General features: G+C 39.3%; 1 protein-coding gene across 4 annotated transcripts in view; it reads right to left on the minus strand.

The window, feature by feature from the left end:
- Positions 1 to 25075, minus strand: part of PDE8A (phosphodiesterase 8A) — a 154341-nt gene that overhangs the window by 78611 nt on the left and 50655 nt on the right. The gene's annotated exons all lie outside the window — the stretch shown is intronic.

Below are 25075 nucleotides of genomic sequence, written 5' to 3' on the forward strand. Positions count from 1 at the left end.
TCTACCTTTATCAGTAATTACTTATTTATTTTTAGGGACAGGGTCCTGCTCTATCACCCACGCTGGAGTGCAATGGCATGATCATAGCTCACTGTAGCCTTGAACTCCTGGACTCAAGAGATCCTCCCACCTCAGCCTCCCGAGTAGCTGAGACTACAGGTATATGCCACCTCATCTGGTTAATTTTTAAATGTTTTGTAGAGACACGACCTTGCTTTGTTGTGCAGGCTCAGTAATTACTTTAAATATAAATGGATTAAACTCTCCAATCAAAAGACAGAGATTGGCAGAATGAACCTATCTATATGTGGTCTATAAGACATTCACTTTAGATCCAAAGACAAAAATAGAAAGTGAAAGGATGGAAAAAGATATTCTAATAGTAATCAAAAAAGAGCAGGGGTAGCTATACTAACATCAGACAAAATAGACTTTAAACCAAAAAAGGCTATAAGAGACAAAGGAGGACACTATATGTTAAAGATTCAATAGAGTAACAAGATATAACAATTATAAGCAATTATGTATCCAATGACAGACCATTAAAATATATAAAGTAAAAACTGACAGAATTGAAGGAAGAGACAGTTCTAAAATTATAGTTGAAGACTTCAACACCCCCCTCTCAATAATGGCTAGACTTAAGCAACACAATAAACCAACAAGATCTAATAGACATATACAGAATGTGCTACCCAACAACAACATATACATTTTCCTCAAGTGCACATGGGACGTTCTCAAGGACAGACTACATGTTAGGCCACAAATCAAAACTCAGTAGATTTTAAAAGATAGATGTAATACAAAGTATCTTAAGGATAAAGTGAGAAATCAATAACAAAAGTAAAACTGGAAAATTCACAAAATTATGGCAATTAAACAACACAATCTTAACTAACAGATCAAAGAAGAATACACAAGATAAATTAGAAAATACTTGGAGATGAATGAAAACAAAAACGCAACATACTAAAACTTATGGGATGTAGCAGCAAAAACAGTGCTAAGGGGAACATTAATAGCTATAAATACACTAGAAAACAAGATCTCAAATCAACAACCTAACTTTATAATTTAGGGAACTAGAAAAAGAGCAAACTAAACCCAAAGCTAGCAGATGGAAATAATAAAGATTAGAGCAGAAATTAATAAAATAGAGAATAGATAATACAGAAAAATCAAGGAAACCAAAAGCTGGTTCTTTGAAACGATGAACAAAATTGACAAACCTTTAGCTAGATGCAGAAAAAAATAAAAATGACTCAAATTACCAAAATTAGAAATGAAAGTAGGGACATTGCTACCAATTCTACAGCAATAAAAAGGATTCTAAGAGAGTACTATGAACAATTATACACCAACAAATTGGATAATCTGGATAAAATGGACAAATTCCTAGAAGCGCAAAAAGTACCAAGACCAAATAATAAACAAACAAAAAACCTGAATAGATCTATTACTGGTAAGGAGACTGAATCAGTAATCAAAAATCCCCCAACAAAGAAAACCCCTGGACCCAATGGCTTCACAGGTGAATTCTACCAAGCATTTAAAGAACTAATACAATCCTTCTCAAACTTTTCCAAAAAATTGAAGAGAAAGAAAAACTTCCTAACTCATTCTACGAGGCCAGTATTACCTTGATACCAAAGTTAGGGCCAGATGTGGTGGCTCACACCTGTAATCCCAGCCCTTATGAGAGGCTAAGGTGGGAGGACTGTTTGAGGCCAGGAGTCAAGTCAAGACTAGGCAACATAACGAGACCCTAACTCTACAAAAAAGAGAAGAAGAAGAAAAAGCTGGTCATGGTGGTATGAACCTATAATCCTAGCTACTCAGGAGGCTAAGGGAAGAGGATCATTTGAGCCCAGGAAGTCGAGGCTGCAGTGAGACAAGACTGTGCCACTACATTCCAACTTGGGCAACAGAGCAAGACCCTGTCCCTTAAAACAAAACAATCATGCCACTGCATTCCAGCCTAGGTAACAGAGTGAGACTCTATCTCAAAAACAAAACAAACGACAACAACAAAAGACACTAAAAGAAAATTACAGGCCAATATCCCTTATAAACACTGATGCAAAAATCCTCAAAATACTAGAAAACTGAATTCAGCAGTATAATAAAAGGATTAGATACCATGACTAAGTGGGATGTATTCCTGAAATGCAAGGATGTATTGACATATGAAAATTGATCAGTGTAATACATTATTGTACAGAATAAAGGACAAAAGCCTCATTCATCATACCTCAAATAATGCAGAAAAGGCACTTCACAAAATTCAATATCCTTTCATGATAAAAACACTCAACAAACTAGAAATAGAAGGGAACTACCTCAACATTTAAAAAGCCATGTACGAGCACAGGAGGTTTCCAGATGGCCGAATAGGAACAGCTCCAGTCTACAGCTCCCAGCATGAGCGACGCAGAAGACAGATGATTTCTGCATTTCCAATTGAGGTACCGGGTTTATCTCACTGGAGCTTGTCAGACAGTAAGTGCAGCCCATGGAGCACGAGTTGAAGCAGGGAGGGGCATCGCCTCACCTGGGAAGCGCAAGGGCTCAGCGAATTCCCTTTCCTAGCCAAGGGAAGCTGTGACAGAAGGTACCTAGAAAATTGGGACACTCCCACCCTAATACTGCATTTTTCCAACGGTCTTAGCAATCGACACAGCAGGAGATTATATCCCACGCCTGGCTCAGAGGGTCCCACGCCCAAGGAGCCTTGCTCACTGCCAGCACAGCAGTCTGAAATCGAACTGCAGGCAGCAGCGAGGCTGAAGGAGGGGAATCTGCCATTGCTGAGGCTTGAGTACCTAAACAAAGCCTCCAGGAAGCTCGAACTGGGTGGAGCCCACCACAGCTCAAGGAGGCTTGCCTGCCTCTGTAGACTCCACCTCTCTGGGGCAGGGCATAGCTGAACAAAAGGCAGCAGAAATTTTCGCAGACTTAAACGTCCCTGTCTGACAGCTTTGAAGACAGTAGTGGTCCTCCCAGCATGGAGTTTGAGATCTGAGAACGGACAGTCTGCTTCCTCAAGTGGGTCCCTGACCTCCAAGTAGCCTAACTGGGAGACACCTTCCAGTAGGGGCCAACTGACACCTCATACGGCTGGGTGCCCCTCTGAAACAAAGCTTCCAGGGAACGATCAGGTAGCAACATTTGCTGTTCTGCAATATTTGTGGTTCTTCAGCCTCCGCTGATGATACCCAGGCAAACAGGCTCTGGAGTGGACCTCCAGCAAACTCCAACAGGCCTGCAGCTGAGGGTCCTGACTGTTAGAAGGAAAACTAACAAACAGAAAGGACATCCACACCTAAACCCCATCTGTAGGTCACCAGCATCAAAGACCAAAGGTAGATAAAACCACAAAGATGGGGAGAGCAGAGCAGAAAAACTAAAAATTCTAAAAATCAGAGTGCCTCTTCTCCAAAGGAACACAGCTCCTCGCCAGCAATGGAACAAAGCTGGACGGAGAATGACTTTGACGAGTTGAGAGAAGAAGGCTTCAGACGACTGGTAATAACAAACTTCTCCAAGCTAAAGGAGGATGTTTGAACCCATTGCAAAGCTAAAAATCTTGAAAAAATATTAGACGAATGGCTAACTAGAATAAACAGCGTAGAGATGACCTTAAATGACCTGATGGAGCTGAAAACCATGGCACGAGAACTATGTAACGCATGCACAAGTTTCAGTAGCCAATTTGATCAAGTGGAAGAAAGGGTATCAGTGATGGAAGATCAAATGAATGAAATGAAGCGAGAAGAGAAGTTTAGAGAAAAAAGAGTAAAAAGAAACGAACAAAGCCTCCAAGAAATATGGGACTATGTGAAAAGACCAAATCTACGCCTGACTGGTGTACCTGAAAGTGACGGGGAAAATGGAACCAAGTTGGAAAGCATTCTTCAGGATATTATCCAGGAGAACTTCCCCAACCTAGCAAGGCAGGCCAACATTCGAATTCAGGAAATACAGAGAATGCCACAAAGATACTCCTCGAGAAGAGCAACTCCAAGACACATAATTGTCAGATTCACCAAAGTTGAAATGAAGGAAAAAATGTTAAGGGCAGCCAGAGAGAAATGTCGGGTTACCCACAAAGGGAAGCCCATCAGACTAACAGCGGATCTCTCGGCAGAAACTCTACAAGCCAGAAGAGAGTGGGGGCCAATATTCAATATTCTTAAAGAAAAGAATTTTCAACCAGAATTTCATATCCAGCCAAATTAAGCTTCATAAGTGAAGGAGAAATAAAATCCTTTACAGACAAGCAAAAATGCTGAGAGATTTTGTCACCACTAGGCCTGCCTTACAAGAGCTCCTGAAGAAAGCACTAAACATGGAAAGGAACAACCAGTACCAGCCACTCCAAAAACATGCCACATTGTAAAGACCATCGAGGCTAGGAAGAAATTGCATCAACTAATAGTAAAATACCCAGCTAACATCATAGTGACGGGATCAAATTCACACATGACAATATTAACCTTAAATGTAAATGGGCTAAATGCTCCAGTTAAAAGACACAGACTGGCAAATTGGATAGAGTTAAGACCAATCAGTGTGCTGTATTCAGGAGACCCATCTCACGTGCAGAGACACACACAGGCTCAAAATAAAGGGATGGAGGAAGATCTACCAAGCAAATGGAAAACAAAAAATAGCAAGGGGTTGCAATCCTAGTCTCTGATAAAACAGACTTTAAACCAACAAAGATCAAAAGAGACAAAGAAGGCCATTACATAATGGTAAAAGGATCAATTCAACAAGAAGAGCTAACTATCCTAAATATATGTGCACCCAATACAGGAGCACCCAGATTCATAAAGCAAGTCCTTAGAGACCTACAAAGAGACTTAGACTCCCACACAATAATAATGGGAGACTTTAACACCCCACTGTCAACATTAGACAGATCAACGAGACAGAAAGTTAACAAGGATATCCAGGAATTGAACTCAGCTCTGCACCAAGTGGACCTAATAGACATCTACAGAATTCTCCACCCCAAATCAACAAAATATACATTCTTCTCAGCACCACATAACACTTACTCCAAAATTGACCACAGTTAGAAGTAAAGCACTCCTCAGCAAATGTAAAAGAACAGAAATTATAACAAACTGTCTCTCAGACCACAGTACAATCAAACTAGAACTCAGGATTAAGAAACTCATTCAAAACCACCCAACTACATGGAAACTAAACAACCTGCTCCTGAATGACTACTGGGTACATAACGAAATGAAGGCAGAAATAAAGAGGTTCTTTGAAACCAATGAGAACAAAAACACAACATACCAGAATCTCTGGGACACATTTAAAGCAGTGTGTAGAGGGAAATTTATAGCACTAAATGCCCACAAGAGAAAGCAGGAAAGATCTAAAATTGACACCCTAACATCACAAATAAAAGAACTAGAGAAGCAAGAGCAAACACATTCAAAAGCTAGCAGAAGGCAAGAAATAACTAAGATCAGAGCAGAACTGAAGGACATAGAGACACAAAAAACTCTTCAAAAAATCAATGAATCCAGGAGCTGGTTGTTTGAAAAGATCAACAAAATTGCAAGACTAATAAAGAAGAGAGAAGAATCAAATAGACACAATAGAAAATGATAAAAGGAATATAACCACCGATCCCACAGAAATACAAACTACCATCAGAGAATACTATAAACACCTCTACACAAATAAACTAGAAAATCTAGAAGAAATGGATAAATTCCTGGACACATACACCCTCCCAAGGCTAAACCAGGAAGAAGTTGAATCCCTGAATAGACCAATAACAGGCTCTGAAGTTGAGGCAATAATAGCCTACCAACCAAAAAAAGTCCCATACCTGATGGATTCACAGCCAAATTCTACCAGACGTACAAAGAGGAACTGGTACCATTCCTTCTGAAACTATTCCAATCAATAGAAAAAGAAGGAATCCTCCCTAACTCATTTTATGAGGCCAGCATCATCCTGATACCAAAGCCGGGCAGAGATACAACAACAAAAAAAAAACGAGAATTTTAGACCAATATCCCTGATGAACATAGATGCAAAAATCCTGAATAAAATACTGGCAAACCGAATCCAGCAGCACATCAAAAAGCTTATCTACCACGATCAAGTTGGCTTCATCCCTGGGATGCAAGGCTGGTTCAACATACGCAAATCAATAAACGTAATCCATCATACAAACAGAACCAAAGACAAAAACCACATGATTATCTCAATAGATGCAGAAAAGGCCTTTGACAAAATTCAACAGCCCTTCATGCTAAAAACTCTCAATAAACTAGGTATTGATGGAATGTATCTCAAAATAATAAGAGCTATTTATGACAGACCCACAGCCAATATCATACTGAATGGGCAAAAACTGGAAGCATTCCCTTTGAAAACTGGCACAAGACAGAGATGCTCTCTCTCACCACTCCTATTCAACATAGTGTTGGAAGTTCTGGCCAGAGCAATCAGGCAAGAGAAAGAAATAAAGGGTATTCAATTAGGAAAAGAGGAAGTCAAATTGTCCCTGTTTGCAGATGACATGACTGTATATTTAGAAAACCCCATCATCTCAGCCCAAAATCTCCTTAAGCTGATAAGCAACTTCAGCAAAGTCTTAGGATACAAAATCAATGTGCAAAAATCACAAGCATTCCTATACACCAATAACAGAGAGCCAAATCATGCGTGAACTCCCATTCACAAGTGCTTCCAAGAGAATAGAATATCTAGGAGTCCAACTTACAAAGGATGTGAAGGACCTCTTCAAGGAGAACTACAAACCACTGCTCAATGAAATAAAAGAGGACACAAACAAATGGAAGAACATTCCATGCTCACAGATAGGAAGAATCAATATCGTGAAAATGGCCATACTGCCCAAGGCAACTTACAGATTAAATGCCATCCCCATCAAGCTACCAATGACTTTCTTCACAGAATTGGAAAAAACTACTTTAAAGTTCATATGGAACCATAAAAGAGCCCACATCGCCAAGACAATCCTAAGCCAAAAGAACAAAGCTGGAGGCATCATGCTACCTGACTTCAAACTATACTGCAAGGCTACAGTAACCAAAACAGCATGGTACCAGTACCAAAACAGAGATATAGACCAATGGAACAGAACAGGGCCCTCAGAAATAATACCATACATCTACAACCATCTGATCTTTGACAAACCTGACAAAAACAAGAAATGGGGAAGGGATTCTCTATTTAATAAATGGTGCTGGGAAAACTGGCTAGCCATATGTAGAAAGCTGAAACTGGATCCCTTCCTTACACCTTATACAAAAATTCATTCAAGATGGATTAAAGACTTAAATGTTAGACCTAAAACCATAAAAACCCCAGGAAGAAAACCTAGGCAATACCATTCAGGACACAGGCATGGGCAAAGACTTCATGACTAAAACACCAAAAGCAATGGCAACAAAAGCCAAAATTGACAAATGTATCTAATTACACTAAAGAGCTTCTGCACAGCAAAAGAAACTACCATCAGAGTGAACAGGCAACCTACGGAATGAGAGAAAATTTTTACAATCTACTCATCTGACAAAGGGCTAATATCCAGAATCTACAAAGAACTTAAACAAATTTACAAGAAACAATCAAACCACCCCATCAACAAGTGGGCAAAGGATATGAACAGATACTTCTCAAAAGAAGACATTTATGCAGCCAACAGACATGAAAAAACACTCATCATCACTGGCCATCAGAGAAATGCAAATCAAAACCACAATAAGATACCATCTCACACCAGTTAGAATGGCGATCATTAAAAAGTCAGGAAACAACAGGTGCTGGAGAGGATGTGGAGAAACAGGAACACTTTTACACTGTTGGTGGGACTGTAAACTAGTTCAACCATTGTGGAAGACAGTGTGGCGATTCATCAAGGATCTAGAACTAGAAATACCATTTGACCCAGCCATCCCATTACTGGGTATATACCCAAAGGATTATAAATCATGCTGCCATAAAGACACATGCACACATATGTTTATTGCAGCACTATTCACAATAGCAAAGACTTGGAACCAACCCAAATGTCTGTCAATGATAGACTGGATTAAGAAAATGTGGTACATATACACCATGGAATGCTATGCAGCCATAAAAAAGAGTGAGTTCATGTCCTTTGTAGGGACATGGATGAAGCTGGAAACCATCATTCGGAGCAAACTATTGCAAGGACAGAAAACCAAACACCGCATGTTCTCACTCACAGGTGGGAATTGAAGAATGAGAACACTTGGACACAGGGTGGGGAACATCACACACCGGGGCCTGTCGTGGGGTGTGGGGAGCGGGGAGGGGATAGCATTAGGAGATATACCTATTGTAAATGACGAGTTAATGGGTGCAGCACACCAACATGGCACATGTATACATACGTAACAAACCTGCACGTTGCACACATATACCCTAGAACTTATAGTAATAATTTTAAAAAGCCATGTACGTGCAGCCATAAAAAGGAAAAAGATCATGTCCTTTGCACAAACACGGATGGAGCTGGAAGCATCATCCTCAGCAAACTAACAGGCACAGAAAACCAAACACTGTGTGTTCTCTCTTATAAGTGGGAGCTGAATGATGAGAACACATGGACACGTGAGGGGAACAACACACACTGAGGCCTGTGGCAGGTGGAGGGAGGGACAGCATCAGGAAGAATAGCTAATAGGTGCTGGGCTTAATACCTGGGTGATGGATTGATCTGTGCAGCAAACCACCATGGCACACATTTACCTATGTAACAAACCTGCACATCCCCAAGTACCCCGGGACTTAAAATTGAAGAAAAAAAATTTTTTTAAACAAATTTTCTAAAAAGCCACGTATGAACAAAACCCACAGCAAACATCATAATGAATGGTAAAGGACTTTTCCTCTAAGATCAGGAACAAAGCAAGGATGCCTACTTCTTCTATTCAACATAGAAAGTCCTAGCCAGAGCAATTAGGTAAGAAAAAGAAAAGACAGTCGAAATAGAAAATAAGAAGTAAAATTATCTTTATTCGTTTGTATGATCTTATATGTAAGAAAACCCTAAAGATTCCACATACACATACACAAAAGCCTGTTAGAACTAATAAAGTCAGCAAAGTATCAGGACACAAAAGGCAACACACCAAACAAGTTGCATTTCTATAAACTAACAATGACCAATCTGAAAAGAAAATTACAAAAAACAATTCCAATTACAATAGCATCAAAAAGAATAAGGCACTTAGGAATTAATTTAACCAAGGAGGTGAAAGGTCTCAACACAGTGAGATCCTATTTCTTCCTTAAAAAAATAAAGAATAAATGTATTTTAAAATGTGATATATGCATACAATGGAATATTATTCAGCCATAAAAGGGAAATTCTGACACATATGCTATGGAACAGATGAACTGTAAGAACATTATGCTTAGTGAAATAAGTCACTCACAAAAAGACAAATTCTGTATGATTCCACTTACATGAGGTACTTGTAGTAGTCAAAATATATATAGAAAAGCAGAATGTGTTTGCTAGGGACGGGGGAAGGGAAGAATGGGGAAGTTCTTGTTTAATTGATATACTGTTTTAGTTTTACAAAATGAAAAGAGTTCTGGAGATAGACGGTGATCACAGTTGCACAACATTATGAATGTATTTAATACCATTCAACCGTACACTTAAAACTGCTTAAGATGGTATATTTTACGTTATGTGTATTTTACCATATTTTTTTAAATCAGGAAAAAAGGAGAGATCTGGTCTGTATAATAATTTTATTTTTTATTTTTTGAGATGGGGTCTCACTCTGTCACCCAGGCTAGAGTGCAGTGGCACGATCTCAGCTCACTGCAGCCTCCACTTCCCGGGTTCAAGCAATTCTCCTGCCTCAGCCTCCCAAGTAGCTAGGACTACAGGCACGAGCCACCACGCCTGGCTAATTTTTGTTATTTTTAGTAGAGACGGGATTTTGCCATATTGGCCAGGGTGGTCTCAAACTCCTGAACTCAAGTGATCTGTCTGCCTCGGCCTCCCAAAGTTCTGGAATTATAGGCGTGAGCCACCGCGCCCAGCTTTATTATTTTTTAAAATCAACTTTCGAGTGCTTGAAATGGTCTGTATAATCATCATACTCTCACGGTACAGGAAGAAGGAAAGCAAGAGGCTCTGAGAGACCAGTTTGAATGATGAGTTTTTTGTTTGTTGCACCAGCATTTAATGAACAAGTTTAAAGCAATGAGCAAATGAATGAGACTGACCTATTGCTTGGAGAATGCAGTGGAACTGCTCAGGAAGAAGAAAGGAAGAAAATGACAGGAAGAAGAGAAAGAAAATCATTTTGCTGATTTCCTACAGTAAGGGGCACAGTTTCATAAGAGAAAGCAGAAAAAGCATAAACTGGAGGGATGCTGCTACTGCCACAATAAAGCAGGGTCAGAGAGCCACTTGGGTCCTTTATATGAATTGGTGTCTCAGTCTCTGACAGAATATTCATGAAATTTAATAAGAAGGATCAAATAGACAAAAAAATAAAGTCTGAATGGAAAGAAAGAAAATATTTATAAATATTAGAAAAACATGATATACTAGGTTACCAGAAAAAACCCTTAAAATATATTCCTAAAGTAAAAACTGTACAGTTTTTATCCTTCAACGAAGCAGTCAAACTAGGAATTAAAAACTTAAGTTTAAGCAACAACAAAAAATCCTGCCTTAGAAAACTTAAAAATATTAACTCACAAAAGTACTGAATCAAAGAGAGATGTGCAAACTATGCCTACAGTTAACTTGGAAAATAAAAGTGAATATTATGTAGTAAGACAGGATACTACTGCTAAATTATAATTAGAGGCAAAATCTATAGTCTAAAGCCTTTTTGTCACAAAATAAATAAGTATACTAAGCTTTAAAATCATTAAGTTTGAGAAAATCAACAGTACAAACTTAAGGAAATCAGTAAGGAAAATAAATATAAAGACAATAATAAATTTTTTAAATATTAATGACCAGCATGAGTAAAAAGTATGTATATATATATTTACATAGTGTTGGTCACAAGCTGAGGGAAAAGATAAAAGTCTGGATAGCTCAGGGCAAAAGGCTCATCCCTCCTAGGTAAACAATCCTGAATATGTGGTCTACACCAAAAGCTGGTGAAATAACTTGATTTGTACAGACAAAAGACAGCATAAATTTATGATGTGAACTTATAAAAGTAACTCACCTTTGGATTTATTTTAAGAAATAAAGGCAGCTACGGGTTCACTTTTAAAAGATTTAAGACTATGAATTTTGCCACGGTAAAATTTTAGCAATATCATTTTAAAACGTTCATGTTTCAGCAATTCCTTTTTACCACTGAAAGCTTACTTTATTTACTTAACTAGATTACATTTAACCTTACATCCTGTCTATGGGGTATATTCGGCTCTCAGGACCTCTATGGAGCAGAGTCTCCTAACAGCCAGACAACTACTTACCACTGCTCCCCCCAAAATAACCACCACCAGGAAATCTGATGACATTACTCAGTGAGCAGACGTCAGCAGTGGGCCCTCAAAGAGTAAACAACTTCCTGACTGCTCTAGAAAAGAGGACTGGAACTTCTGGAATTCTTGTATCCATCCTTTCTTTATGTATGGAAATCATAATCAAACTGACCTAAGGCTTCAGGTCACAGCCCTCTTAATAATAATTTATTTTTCACATTAATATTTACAAGGGAATAATCATTTCAAATCAATTTAAATAGCATAGCCTTGATTTTATCTTTCAGCTTTAAAAGCAACTGACATTTTTAAGCAATATAGAAACAACAGTATGTTCAATAGCTGATATCAGTAATTATACACGTTAAATTTAATCTTTTATACTTTTAAATATTTGTGAATGTATTAAGATTTATTATTTAAAAAGGTTATAAGATTAGGATATCAGATAATATGATGGTGTTGATTTGCATTTTAATATTATAAAGTAAAATTTTTTGTAAATATGGTTGACAGATATATGAAACAAATTATTAGAAGCTTTGATTTCGTTTGCCTAACTGATCTAACATCATCTAGATGTGGTATTAGAAGGCAAAGTTATTATGTTACAAATCTTGGTTGTGGGGGGTGAGAAAGAAAATAGATATATAATTCCAACCTATGTAAAATTTCTACTCCCCTCTACCCTCCCTATCCCTTGCCTGCTTTGTTTTTATTTCTTAGCTCCCAATCACCATTTGGTATACTACATATTTTATTATCTATCTTCTTTTTTGTCTGTTTCTCCTACTAGAATACAGAGTTCTATAACAACAGGGATTTACCTGCTTTACTCATTACTATATTCCCAACACCCAAAACAGTGTCTGGTACATGGTATTCAAAAAATATTTTGGAATTAATGTGCAGTCAACAGCTAATCTTTTTAAACCAATCATTTATCTAGAAATTATACTCATACCAGCTTATTACATAAATACATGTATGTAATACAGGACTTCTAGTTTTCAGAGTAATTTCATAGGTACTTTATTCCATTAAGAAACAGAAAGAATGGCTGGGCATGGTAGCTCACGCCTGTAATCCCAGCACTTTGGGAGGCCGAGGGGGGCAGATCACCTGAGGTCAGGAGTTCAAGACCAGCCTAGCCAACATAGTAAAACCCTGTCTCTACTAAAAATACAAAAACTAGCCAGGTGTGGTGGGTGCCTGTAATCCCAGCTACTCAGGAGGCTGAGGCAGGAGAATCGCTTGAACCTGGGAGGCAGAGATTGCACTGAGCCGAGACAGAGCCACTGTACTCCAGCCTGGGTGACAGAGCAAGACTCTGTCTTAAAAAAAAAAAAAAAAAAAAAAGAAAGAAAGAAACAGAAGAAACTTACGAAGAGCCTAAGTCCTAGGAACTACAAAACAATCATATGATCTATCTCTTTTTTTCTTCATCCCTTTATTAGAAACAGAAAGTTATCCTGGGGTCAATTTACATTAATTGTATACAAAACCCAGGAACTACAGTAAAAACATAAATCCAATTTTGGTCTGAGCCATACTATCCCTTCAGGCTTTCCATGTACAACCAGTGACCATCTGTTTCTCTCTCTGGACAAAGAGAAATAATGTGATCAAAGGGACACAGACTGGAAAGAGTCAGGAGATACCAGTTCTTAGGTGTGGAAGAGTCTAAATCCAGACACTTGTGGACCACCTATTACTGTAAGACAAGTGCAGTGCTAGATACTAGGAGTACAAAGAACCTAATCCTGTCTCTTGGGTAGTAGGAGAGGAAAATGGAAATAACAACATGGTCCAGTCAGTTTTAATAGAAAAAAGTATCTAACACATAAATACTTTGGATCCAATCATATTTAAGTCCAATTTAGTTCTTACCTTATGAGCAAGGTAAGCTCATTAACTCCATTTTATTGATGAAGAAGCTGACACTCAGGGAAGTATGGTCAAATAGTTGGTAAGCAGTAGTTGCAGGAATGGGACCCAGTTCTGTCTGAATTTAATTCCTGTGATCTTTTCACACTCTATTAGGAAAAGTCTAAAATAACCTGGCCCTATCTATATCTAGCTGGAAAAAGATCAAGAAACTGGAAAACAGCATTTATCTTTCTGACAGATCTTTACTGAACATCCACTATGTGCCAAATGGTCTCCTAGGCATTGAGGATTCAACAGACAGCAAGACAGACAATATCTCTACTTAACAACAGGGAAAGATGTGATGGAGAGTAACTGAATCAGAGTCAAGGAAGGCCCCTCTGAGGCAGCAATGCAGGAGGTGAGATCTGAATGACAGGAAGTAGCCAACCATGCAAGAGGTGGAGGAAGGAGTACCAGGCAGAGGAACAGCTAGTGCACAGGACCTACAGTGGAAATAAGGTGGGACACTGGAGGAAACGAAGAGGAAGAAGGTCAAGAGATGAGGTTACAGCTAAACAGGGGCCATACAAAGAAGGTCATGAGATGAAGTTACAGCTAAGCAGGGGTCATATGATGCAGAGTTTTCTAAGGCAGGATAAGACATTTGAATTTTATTCTAAATTTCATGAAAAGCTGCTTAAAGGTTTTATACAAAGAAGTGACATAATCTGATTCTTCTTTCTAAAAAAGATGTCTTTGGCTGCCAATGGAGAATGAACTATGGGAGGATGAGAGTAGAGGCAAGGCCAGTAAGGAAGCTTCTGCAGTAGTCCAAACAAGAGAAGATGGTGGCTTGGCCTGGGGCCGGCCACAGAGATAAACAGATTTAGGATGTGTTTTGGAGACAGTGATCAGGACTTGCTGATGGACAGGACACTGATTCCATCACTAAGATCCACTGATTCCTAGACCAGAGTTCTGATTATCTGATTTGCAGTTTTCTATCAGTGTTGCATGGAAATTTGGGGCTCTGCAAGGCATCTTAGTAGAAACTGATGTGCATCTGCTTGGTCCTTTCCAGATCCACCCACAAGATGGCACCAAGGTCTACTCTTCAGGCAAAGTTCTCAGCTGCTTTCCCTGGTTCTTCTCCCAAACTCTTTATCTGTCCCCCACTGTCGTAGTCTCTTTTTCCTCCCCTCACCTGTTCCTAATTTTCCCATCAGTCGATTTAAACGTAAATATTTACTGTGAACCTTTTGTATGTTACTCTGACTAACTGCAAATTCTAGTTATATGCTAGGGTGAAACCACGCACGTCCTTTTTTCCCAAACCCATAGTGTTGGGCAAAAAATGATATCTGGATTAAATGAGCTATTTCAAGTAGTTATCACAATGCCTGACAATGAGTAAATGCCCAATAAATTCTAAATATCTACAGCAAATATTTTCCAAGAAGCTTTTGCTATGAAATTATAATTCTATAATGCACATACATATTATAAGGCATTTTTTAAACTGTATTTTTCCAAAGCACTATTTCTTTCAGAACACACTGGCTGGGTGTGGTGCCTCACGCCTGTAATTCCAGCACTTTGGGAGGCCAAGGTGGGTGGATCACAAGGTCAGGAGTTCGAGACCAGCATGGCCAATATGGTGAAAGCCTGCTTCTACTAAAAATATGAAAAATTAGCTGGGCATGGTGGTGGGCACCTGTAGTCCCAGCTACTCGGAAGGCTGAGGCAGGAGAATCACCTGAACCCGGGAGGTGGAGGTTGCAGTGTGCCAAGATCACGCGACTGCACTCCAGCCTGGGCGACAGAGTAAGACCCTGCCTCAAAAAAAAAAAAGAAAAAAAAAAAAAAGAACCATTAATTTCATGATACCTTGAAATACTATACAAAGTAGGATCTAGTTCTTAAATATCATATTAACGTATTAAATACAGGGGACAAATAAAAGTTTTCCTGAAATGTTAAAATTACCTTTGAAAGTAAAACTAGTAAGAATTAACCCATAAAAAAAATGAGAATAGTCAACTATAGGAGAGATAACCCAATCCCTGAGATCTTCTTCAAACATGTCACTGAGATCTGAGGATCCTCAAATCCAATGTGGCAATCTGAGGTATAACATCATGGAGGCCAGACTAGAATCTACCTCTTCCCTCCACCTTCCCAAAAGACAAAACTGATCACTTGCCTATTCATCTGTCAGAATGAAAAGGGGGGTCTACAGGCTGCCCCAGGGAGCAGGGAGCCAAAGGTTGAGAACTCAGTGCTATTTATTTAACTCCCTTCTAAAGAAAAACTGAATTCAGCAGGCATGGGTGATATGGATACTGAATCAATTGATTAACAAATTAACAGCATGCCTCTCTCTCAGATGAATCTATTTCAGGCATATTTACATTCGTCAATCATGTTTCTGTAACACACTGTACATTCAGACAGCAGAGAGCCTTGTTTGGAGGTTCTACAGCTGTTTGCCTGCCTACCTGATCACTACTAGCATCCTGACTGCAAAGGCCAGCCTAGGTTTTATTGGGTTGGCTAATGAACTTTAATGAGATTTAAGGAGATTACAATGAGAATGACAATCCACACAATCGAATTATCTAGAATCACCCACAGTTCCCATAACCAGTATTCTGGAGGTCAGACAGACACGGGGTTTGAACTGTGACCCTTTCTGAAAAACTGTGAGTTTCTTCACTTTGCTAAGCTTCACTTGGAAAATAGTGATTGTGAAGATTAAATGAGTAACAGATATGAAGTACTCTGTGCAGTACCCACCACACAGTTAAGTGCTCCATAATGTATAGCCATTACTACTGGAAGTGGATGCACAACCATTCATAAAGCCCCTACTTTGGTTCTAGAACAAAGGCATCCTTGACCAGGCAGGGAAGCTAAACATGCTATCTCTGTCATAGCTTTGGGTAGAAAGTGAGTTTTGAGACTGAAAGCTACCTGAAAAAAAATCTGCAACAAAGAGTAAATTGTTAACCCCAGCCTCCTTCCTGTGTTAAACCATCAGACCTTCTGAATGCTGTCCTCAACCTGAGGCTCTACTGTTAAAACCATCTCTTGGCTGGGCGTGGTGGCTCATGCTTGTAATCTCAACACTTTGAGAGGCTGAGGCAGGAGCATCACTTGAGCCCAGGAGTTCAAGACCAGCCATAGCGAGACGCTGTCTCTACAAAAAATTAGGTGGGCATGGTGGTACATACCTGTAGTCTAAGACCAGAGAGGCTGAAGTGAGAGGATCCATTGAGCCAAGGAGTTTGAGGCTGCAGTGAGCTATTATTGCACCACTGCTCTCCAGCCTGGGTGACAGAACAAAACCCTGTCCCCTCAAAACAAAAAAACAAAAAACAAAAAACAAACCTCTGAGTTTTCTTTTAAGAGGGCTATACAAGTATTCTCAGCAACTAGCAACTGGCCTATACAATTTTTTATTAAAAAAAAAATTGGTTTCTTTAAAGTTTCTTTTTGGAATTTTACTACTAATTATGTCTAATTCTAAATTTCAAATAATCATCTCAGAAAAATCAAGGAAGTCATTTGCTTACGTCCAAAAGAAAACAGAACTTGGGGTTTCAGAGGAGAAACTACAGGAAAGAGAGGTAAGTATACAGTAAAGGAACTAACAACATCAACAAAGAATGTGAGAACTCCTGGGGCAGATGAAGGCCTTCAGATCAAGGATGGGGGACATCAGGGATGGGGATGGAGGTGAGGCCCCAGCCTTGGACAATCATTGCCTGCCCCTTCATTGCAAATAGCAGCAACAGCCCAGGCTGAAGGTTTAGGAAACCTAAACCTCTCCTAAGGGAGACCATCTCTTCCTAGGGCTGCAATTTTAACCCTTCCTTTAAACCCTTCCTAAGGGTTTAAAGGTAAAATCTTGACCAGAAGTTGTCTGGTGTTTATATAAGAAAAAAATGTGTATTTATGTGCCCCAAAATGAATACATTTTTAACAAAATGGTGGGCAGAAAGTCTAAAATTATAATCCAAATACATTTGTTAGAACATCGTAGTAGTCATAAGTGCATAAACATTTTGAAAAGCACAGACTGTCAAAGAGGATGTGCATCTCCACAGCTGCTGGTGCAGAGGGCATCCAGCACCATCCTCTGTGGGGCTGCTCTTGGCCTTCCTATGGCAGGTCACGAGAGAGTAGGCAAACGGTTCTTGTTGGTGTGTTCAAAGCAAACATTTGCTAATAAGCAATGTCTGATAACAGAAAATGATGTTTTAAGCATTTTACATCCTACCAGACTAGACTACTACTTTACTAAGTTTCAGTTATGCTGTAGGAAATAAGTTTGGGGTTAAGTTGACTTGTAATGAGTCGTATTTTTTGCCATTAAAAATAACAAGAAATTGCTTCTGGTTGACATTTTCATGTATAGCATCTGATGTTCAGGAACCAATTACTGAGGTTTGGCCTAAAATGCCTGCACTTGCATTACCCTACAACCCAGAAGTGATAAGTCTGGGCCTATTCACAAAGATCTGTAAGGGGACATATGAAAAGACATCTGTCTAGGGTTATGTGTGGTGGCAGGGGGTTACAAGCATTCTCAGTATATCTAACTAGGGGATAATAATATGATGAATCTTAAAAACATGCCAAATTAAAAAAATAAAGACAATGAGATCTACAATACATGCCAAATTAAAAAAATAAAGATAATGAGATCTACAATACAATACCATTTACATAAAATTAAAAATACATAAGCACGGCCGGGCGTGGTGGTTCACACCTGTAATCTCAGCATTTTGGGAGGCCAAGGCGGGCGGATCACTAGGTCAGGAGATCGAGACCATCCTGGCTAACATGGTGAAACCCTGTCTCTACTAAATATAGAAACATTAGCCGGGCGTGATGTTGGGTGCCTGTAGTCCCAACTACTCAGGAGGCTGAGTCAGGAGAATGGCGTGAACCTGGGAGGCAGAGCTTGCAGTGAGCCAAGATTGCACCACCGCACTCCTGCCTGGGCAACAGAGCCAGACTCCGTCTCAAAAAAAAAAAAAAAAAAAAAACATAAGCACATAACAATATATACTTTAAATGAACACAGAAAAACAAAATTATATATATTAAACACACTAGAACAGGTGCCTAGAGAAGACAGAAAGGAAAAGAGTGTACATAATCAGAAATAAAACAAAAAGAGGAGACTTAAGGCAAAAATGTTTTTTCTTTTCTTTTTTCTTTTTAGAGAAGAGGTCTTGGCTGGGCACGGTGGCTCACGCCGTAATCCCAGCACTTTGGGAGGCCAAGGTGGGCAGATCATCTGAGGTCAGAAGTCGAGAAGAGGTCTTGCTATATTGCCCAGGCTGGCCTGGAACTCCTGGGCTCAAGTGATCCTCCTGCCTCAGCCTCCCAAGTAGCTAGGACTGTAGGCGCACACCATCACACTCAGCTTCTTTTTCTTTTTTTTCTTTAACATATCCATCGCCCCAAATATTTATCATTTCTTTATGGTGAGAACATTTAAAATGCTATCTCTTAGCTATTTGAAATATACATGATTATTAACTACAATCTCCTTGCTATACAATGAATCACCAGAACTTATTCCTCCTATCTAAATGAAACTTTGTGCCCTGTGACCAATGTATCCTCTTTTCCCATCTACCACTCCCCTACCCTCCAGCCTCTGGTAACTACCATTCTACTCTTTACTTCTAAGTTCAACTTTTGTATATTCCACATAAGTGAAATCATAGGGTATTTGTCTCTCTGTGCCTGGCTTATTTTACTTAGCAGAAAGTCCTCTAAGTTTGTCCATGTTGTCACAAATGACATAATTAATTTCCTGCTTTTTAAAAGGCTGAATAGTATTCCACTGCATGTATATATTGCATTTTTTAATCCATTTGTCTGTGGATCAGCACGTCAATTGTTTCTAAATCTTGGCTGTTGTGAATAAAACTGCAATGAACACAGGAGTACAGACAGCCATCTCTTCAACACACTGACTTCAATTCCTTTGGATATATACTCAGAAGTGGGATTGCTAGATAGCATGCTAAGTCTATTTTTAGTTTTTTTTTTTAGGAACCTCCATACTGTTTTCCAAAGTGACTGTATATATTTATAATACTACTAGCAGTGTGTGAAGTTCCCTTTTCTCCTCCACATCCTCACCAACGTTTATTTTCCATCTTTTTTTTTTTTAGACAAGATCTCACTCTGTCACCCAGGCTGGAGGACAGTGGTGCAATCACAGCTCACTGCAGCATCAAGCTCCCGGGCTCAAGCAATCCTCCCACCTCAGATTCCCAAGTAGCTGGGACTACAGGCATGTGCCACTATTCCTAGCTAATTTTTACTTTGTGTTCTATAGAAATGAGGTCTTACTAGGTTGCTCAGGCTGGTCTGGAACTCCTGAGCTCAAGCAATCCTCCTGTCTCAGCCTCCCAAAGTGATGGGCTTATAGGCATGAGACACTGTACCCAGTCTTTTTTTTTTTTTTTTGAGATGGAGTTTCGCTCTTGTTACTAAGGCTGGAGTGCAATGGCACAATCTCGGCTCACTGCAAACTCTGCCTCCCGGGTTCAAGCAATTCTCCTGCCTCAGCCTCCCAAGTAGCTAGGATTACAGGCATGCACCACCACACATGGCTAATTTTGTATCTTTAGTAGAGACAGGGTTTCTCCATGTTGGTCAGGCTGGTCTGAAACTCCTGACCTCAGGTGATCCGCCTGCCTCGGTCTCTCAAAGTGCTGGGATTACAGGTGTGAGCCACCGGCCTCAGCTTTATCTTTCATCTTTTTGATAACAGCCAATCTAAAGGGTATGAGGTGATATATTTCATTATGGTTTAATTTGCATTTCTCTGATGATTAGAGGTGTTGAGCATTTTTTTTCATTTATCTGTTAGCCATCTGTATATCTTCTGAGAAATGTCTATTCAGGTCCTTTGGCCATTTTTTAAGTTACGTGTTTTCTTGTTATCAGTAGTTTGGGTTTCTTATATATTTTGGATATTGGCCCCTTATCTGATGTGTGATTTGCAAATATTTTCTCCCAGTCTGCAGCTTGTCTCTCCATGCTGCTAATTGTTTCCTTTGCCGAGTATAGAAGCTTTTTAGTTTGATGCAATCTCATTTTTCTATTTTTGCTTTTATTGAGGCAAAGATTTCTCAACCAGATACGAAAAGCACTAATCATAAAGGAAAAGACTGATAAGTTAAATTTCAAAATTAAGAACTTCGGGTCATCAAAAGACCCATGTAAAGGAATGAAAAAGTAAGCCACGAAGTTGGAGAAAGTATCTGCAAAACGTAAAACTGACAAAGAGCTCATACCCACAATACACAAAGAATGCCTGCAGATTAGTAAGAAAAACACACACACACAACCCAACTGGAGAGAGCCTTCCAGAGTTAGATGACACTAATACGCAAGAGCTAAGAAGGATAACTCAATCTTCTTTTTCTGAATTCAACTAGCAAAACTGAGCATATCAACAATTTTTAAGTTTTAACAATTTTATTAAAATGTATGTCAGCAGGAAATTTGAACAGATATTTTAAATTTTATAAAACATAACAAATATGACTAAAGTATCTTCTATTTCAAGAGTATTCTTGGGAGAAAATGGAAAAAGAAGTATTTGCGTCTACAATTTGTATATCTACAAGGGGAAATGAGTTACTTATGCAACTACTACACAGTAGAAAGCTTTGTTTCCATAGAGATTATGACACAACTGATTTAAGCCTTAAATTAGAATATTCCAATTTGAATTGAGAAATGATCTTTTTGTCTAAATGAATAGTGTATTCAGTGCAAATAAAAGCTCTGCACATCTGCTGATATCATTTCCTCTTTACTTCAGTAATAATTAATAAGAAGAATACATCCACACCAGTCCCAAAAAGGCATTCGTGTCCCTAAAATCTCACAAATGAGGTTTGAAAATAAAAGGAATGACATATTTCTACAGGATATACAAAAATACTGGCCATAAAGAACCATCACGAAACATTTTGAAATATCTTTCTGCTCATTTCACATTATAATTAAGCCTCAATTCAGTAATTAAAAATGATCAATTTAAATAAAGTTCAAATCAGGCAAAACTAATCTATAGTATATTTTGTGGGGTGAGAGGTAATCAAAAGGGAATAACAAGGGCATCTCATGGGGTCCTGGAATGTTCTTTTTAAATCTGGATGGTTACATTTGCAAAAAGAAAGTGATCAGGCTGGGTGCTGTGGCTCACACCTGTAATCCCAGCACTTCGGGAGGCAAAGGCGGGCAGATCACCTGAGGTTGGGAGTTTGAGACCAGTGTGACCAACATGGAGAAACCCTGTCTCTACTAAAAATACAAAATTAGCTGGGCGTGGTGGCGGGCACCTGTAATCCCAGCTACTTGGGAGGCTGAGGCAGGGGAATCGCTTGAACCCGGGAGGTAGAGGTTGCAGTGAGCCAAGATCGCACCATTGCACTCCAACATGGGCGACAAGAGAGAAACTCCGTCTCAAAAAAAAAAAAAAAAAAAAATCAGTCCGGTATCTTAAAAGCACTGCAACCTTCGTTTGAAGAAAAGACCTCTCTCTAATAGCAGGACCAGTTGCAGGGGCAGCCTGCCACTGGGGAAGAAGTTGGGGGTGGGGACTGTTCTGTCTCCCTCACTTCCTCCCCAATCTGCTACCTGCTGTTTCTGAGGCAGGGAGAACAGGAAAGGGTCAGAGAAGTCCCTGACCAGTGCTGTTAGAAGATGACTTCTCATTCTTGGGGCCTGATGGATGTTTAAAGCTCTTTCTCTTAAGCATTTTTGTGATGTCTCTAGAGATTCCTCTACTGTGTCCCTCCTGCTGCAGCTTCCTTTAGATGGGCAGCTGAGGCAATGCCTCAGCTGGCTTTTCTTGGTCCTTTCTCCTTTTCTACCAAAGTGTAGATCCCCACAACCTTTACTGCTGGAGTCCTCTCAGCCTGATGAGCTAACGTCTTGGGCAGGAACTCTTTAAGAATGACCCCAGGTCAACATTCTACCTGGATCCTGCATCTGCCCATAGCCAAAGTGTATGTGTGCTCACAGCCTTACTCTCTGAGCACTTATGTTTTGTTTGGTGGGAGGGAAGGGTTGATGTATACAGGTTCAAGTCCACTAGGCTTTAGGAATAAAGTGGCTCTGCTTCCTGGCATATGTACTCTGTCCTTCAATGTCTCTAACATGGTCAACTACTGGGGTGTTTCCTGTTTATACCCCCATTTTAATCATGGGAGCCTCTGAGACAGCATCACATTCACTGCTCAGATATATGCTGGCAGCCAGGGTCTTTGAATTGATGTAGAATAGAGTAGTACCAAGAGGAAGCAGGAAGATGACAGGGAATGCAGTACCTGACTGCTGTTAAAAGTAGCACCCACATAAACAGAGGAATTTGGATGGCTGCCAGGGTTAATGAGGAGTGGACCATGAGGAAGGCAGTAAGTCTTCCCATTTTCTATCAAATTGCCAAGGGTGATATTCCTGTTTTAAAATATGTTTTTCAATCCAGTTCCATAACTTCTAAATATGTGCCCCACTAGCCTGTTTTTTGGTGTTGTGAGTTTCAACCTCAGATCTGTTGAAAATTTGGAAAGGTGGCGTTAGCAACTGCTAGATGTCATTTAAACTAGAATCTCCATGTGTGCTATTATTGTCTGTTACATATGCACACTATTTCCATGAAACCAAGGAATGAAGGCAGCTTTGGTTCTGAGGGTGAAACAAAGGAGTACATTAAATACACATATCAGGGGACCACATATTATGACACTTCAGAAAGTTGGTCTGTTTATATTCCAAGAACTTCCAAAAACAAAATATATTTTCCTGGTCCTTGGGAATAGCTCTTGAGAAAAGAACTTCATCAAAAACTCCAACATAACTATTCAAAATGAATAATAATTTGGTCTTTCCTTTTTTAGTTCCATTCATTTATTTATTAGTTTTGAATTTTTAATTTTTTCAGAGGAGTGAAACTAATCACCTTAAACAAAACACTAAGTACCTTCACTATAGTTGGCTGAGTGGAAAAAGAAAATCACTTTAAAGTTAATACCCAGGGCCTGGCGCGGTGGCTCACGCCTGTAATCCCAGCACTTAGGGAGGCCGAGGTGGGCGGATCACCTGAGGTCAGGAGTTTGAGACCAGCCTGGCTAACATGTTGAAACCCCATCTCTACTAAAAATACGAAAAATTAGCTGGGCGTGGTGGTGGGCGCCTATAATCCCAGCTACTTGGGAGGCTGAGGCAGGAGAATCAGTTGAACCTGGTAGGCGGAGGTTGCAGTGAGCTGAGATTGCGCCATTGCACTCCAGCCTGGGTGACAAGAGGGAAACTCTGTCTCAAAAAAAAAAAAAAAAAAGGAAATACCCAGAGGTGAGGTGCTGCTCCTGCTGACCCTAAAGCTTCTGAAATACCAGGTTTTGAGTTGCCTCTTCTGTCAGAGAAACATATTAGTGGAATATAAAGTCTGACTTCTTGATGACCAAGACTGTTGTAACCCCAACTCCCATTTATATTTATTGGTGTGTCAGGTATCTGTCCATTGTTTCTGTTACCCCTTGTAGAAGCTACTTTCCTTTGTGCATGTATTTTGATATTTAAGATAACTGATATTTTGTCTAATGGTTACTTATTTATAAATATCTATCAACCTTTATTTATTTAGATAGTATCTATTTAACCCCCATGAAAATGATGAAATTAAAATATTTCTGGGCCAGATTTGATGGCTCATGCCTGTAATCCCAACACTTTGGGAGGCCAAGGTGAGAGGTTCACTTGAACCCAGGAGGAGTTCAAGACCAAACTGGGCAACATAGTGAGACCCTGTCTCTAAAATTAGTAAAACTAAATAAATAAAATATTTTCTTCTCCTGCACCATCCTTTAGCTAACCTATTTTAGCCAGTTATATTAATTCTTACTGTTTAGCTTTGTAGCTATAAATAGACCCTATACCTCTACTAGTTCATTGTCAGCTTTAAATGGTACCCTTTGAATCTTAGCTATTAACGATGAGGGAACAGCACTCTTACTTTACCTCCCATCTTCTTTCCCCTCTCCCCTCACAGGTGGTTAGTTATATGACCACACGCTGTCAGGTCATATAACCTTTACATTCTGTTCTACTGTATCAATCTCCACATTTGTTTTAACCTACAGTTAGAGGGTCAACACTCATTGCCATCTACTTTGCTGTAGTTTTTCTAGTTATCTCTTGGTGGACTGAAGATATCTTCAACTAGATTCCTCAAGAAGCGTTCATGAGAATATTCTTTCTTGATTTCTAACATTGAAAAATGCATTTGTTTTTATACTTAAAAAACAATTTCATTGAATATAAAATCCTTGAGTCACACTGACTTTCCTTACGGAGTTCCTCACTGTTGCTCCAGTGTCCTCCCATGATCGTTAATAATATGGAGGAGTCAAAATTTCTCCTTTACTAAGTGACTTGATCTTTTGGCCTGGCTGCCTGAATGATTCTTTACATTTAAAATCTAATAACCTTACTGGGAGATGTTGCAAGGCTGGCCACTCTATGTTAATTTTTCCAGAACACAGTGTGTCTTTTCAAACTGTAGATTCAAGCTTTCTCTTATTTCTGGAAACTTCTTGATTTGTACCACAAAACTTTTGTTTTGTCCACTATTTGTTTCCTTCTTTAGGGA

Source organism: Pongo pygmaeus, chromosome 16, assembly GCF_028885625.2.
Source record: "Pongo pygmaeus isolate AG05252 chromosome 16, NHGRI_mPonPyg2-v2.0_pri, whole genome shotgun sequence".
Taxonomy (NCBI): Eukaryota; Metazoa; Chordata; class Mammalia; order Primates; family Hominidae; genus Pongo; species Pongo pygmaeus.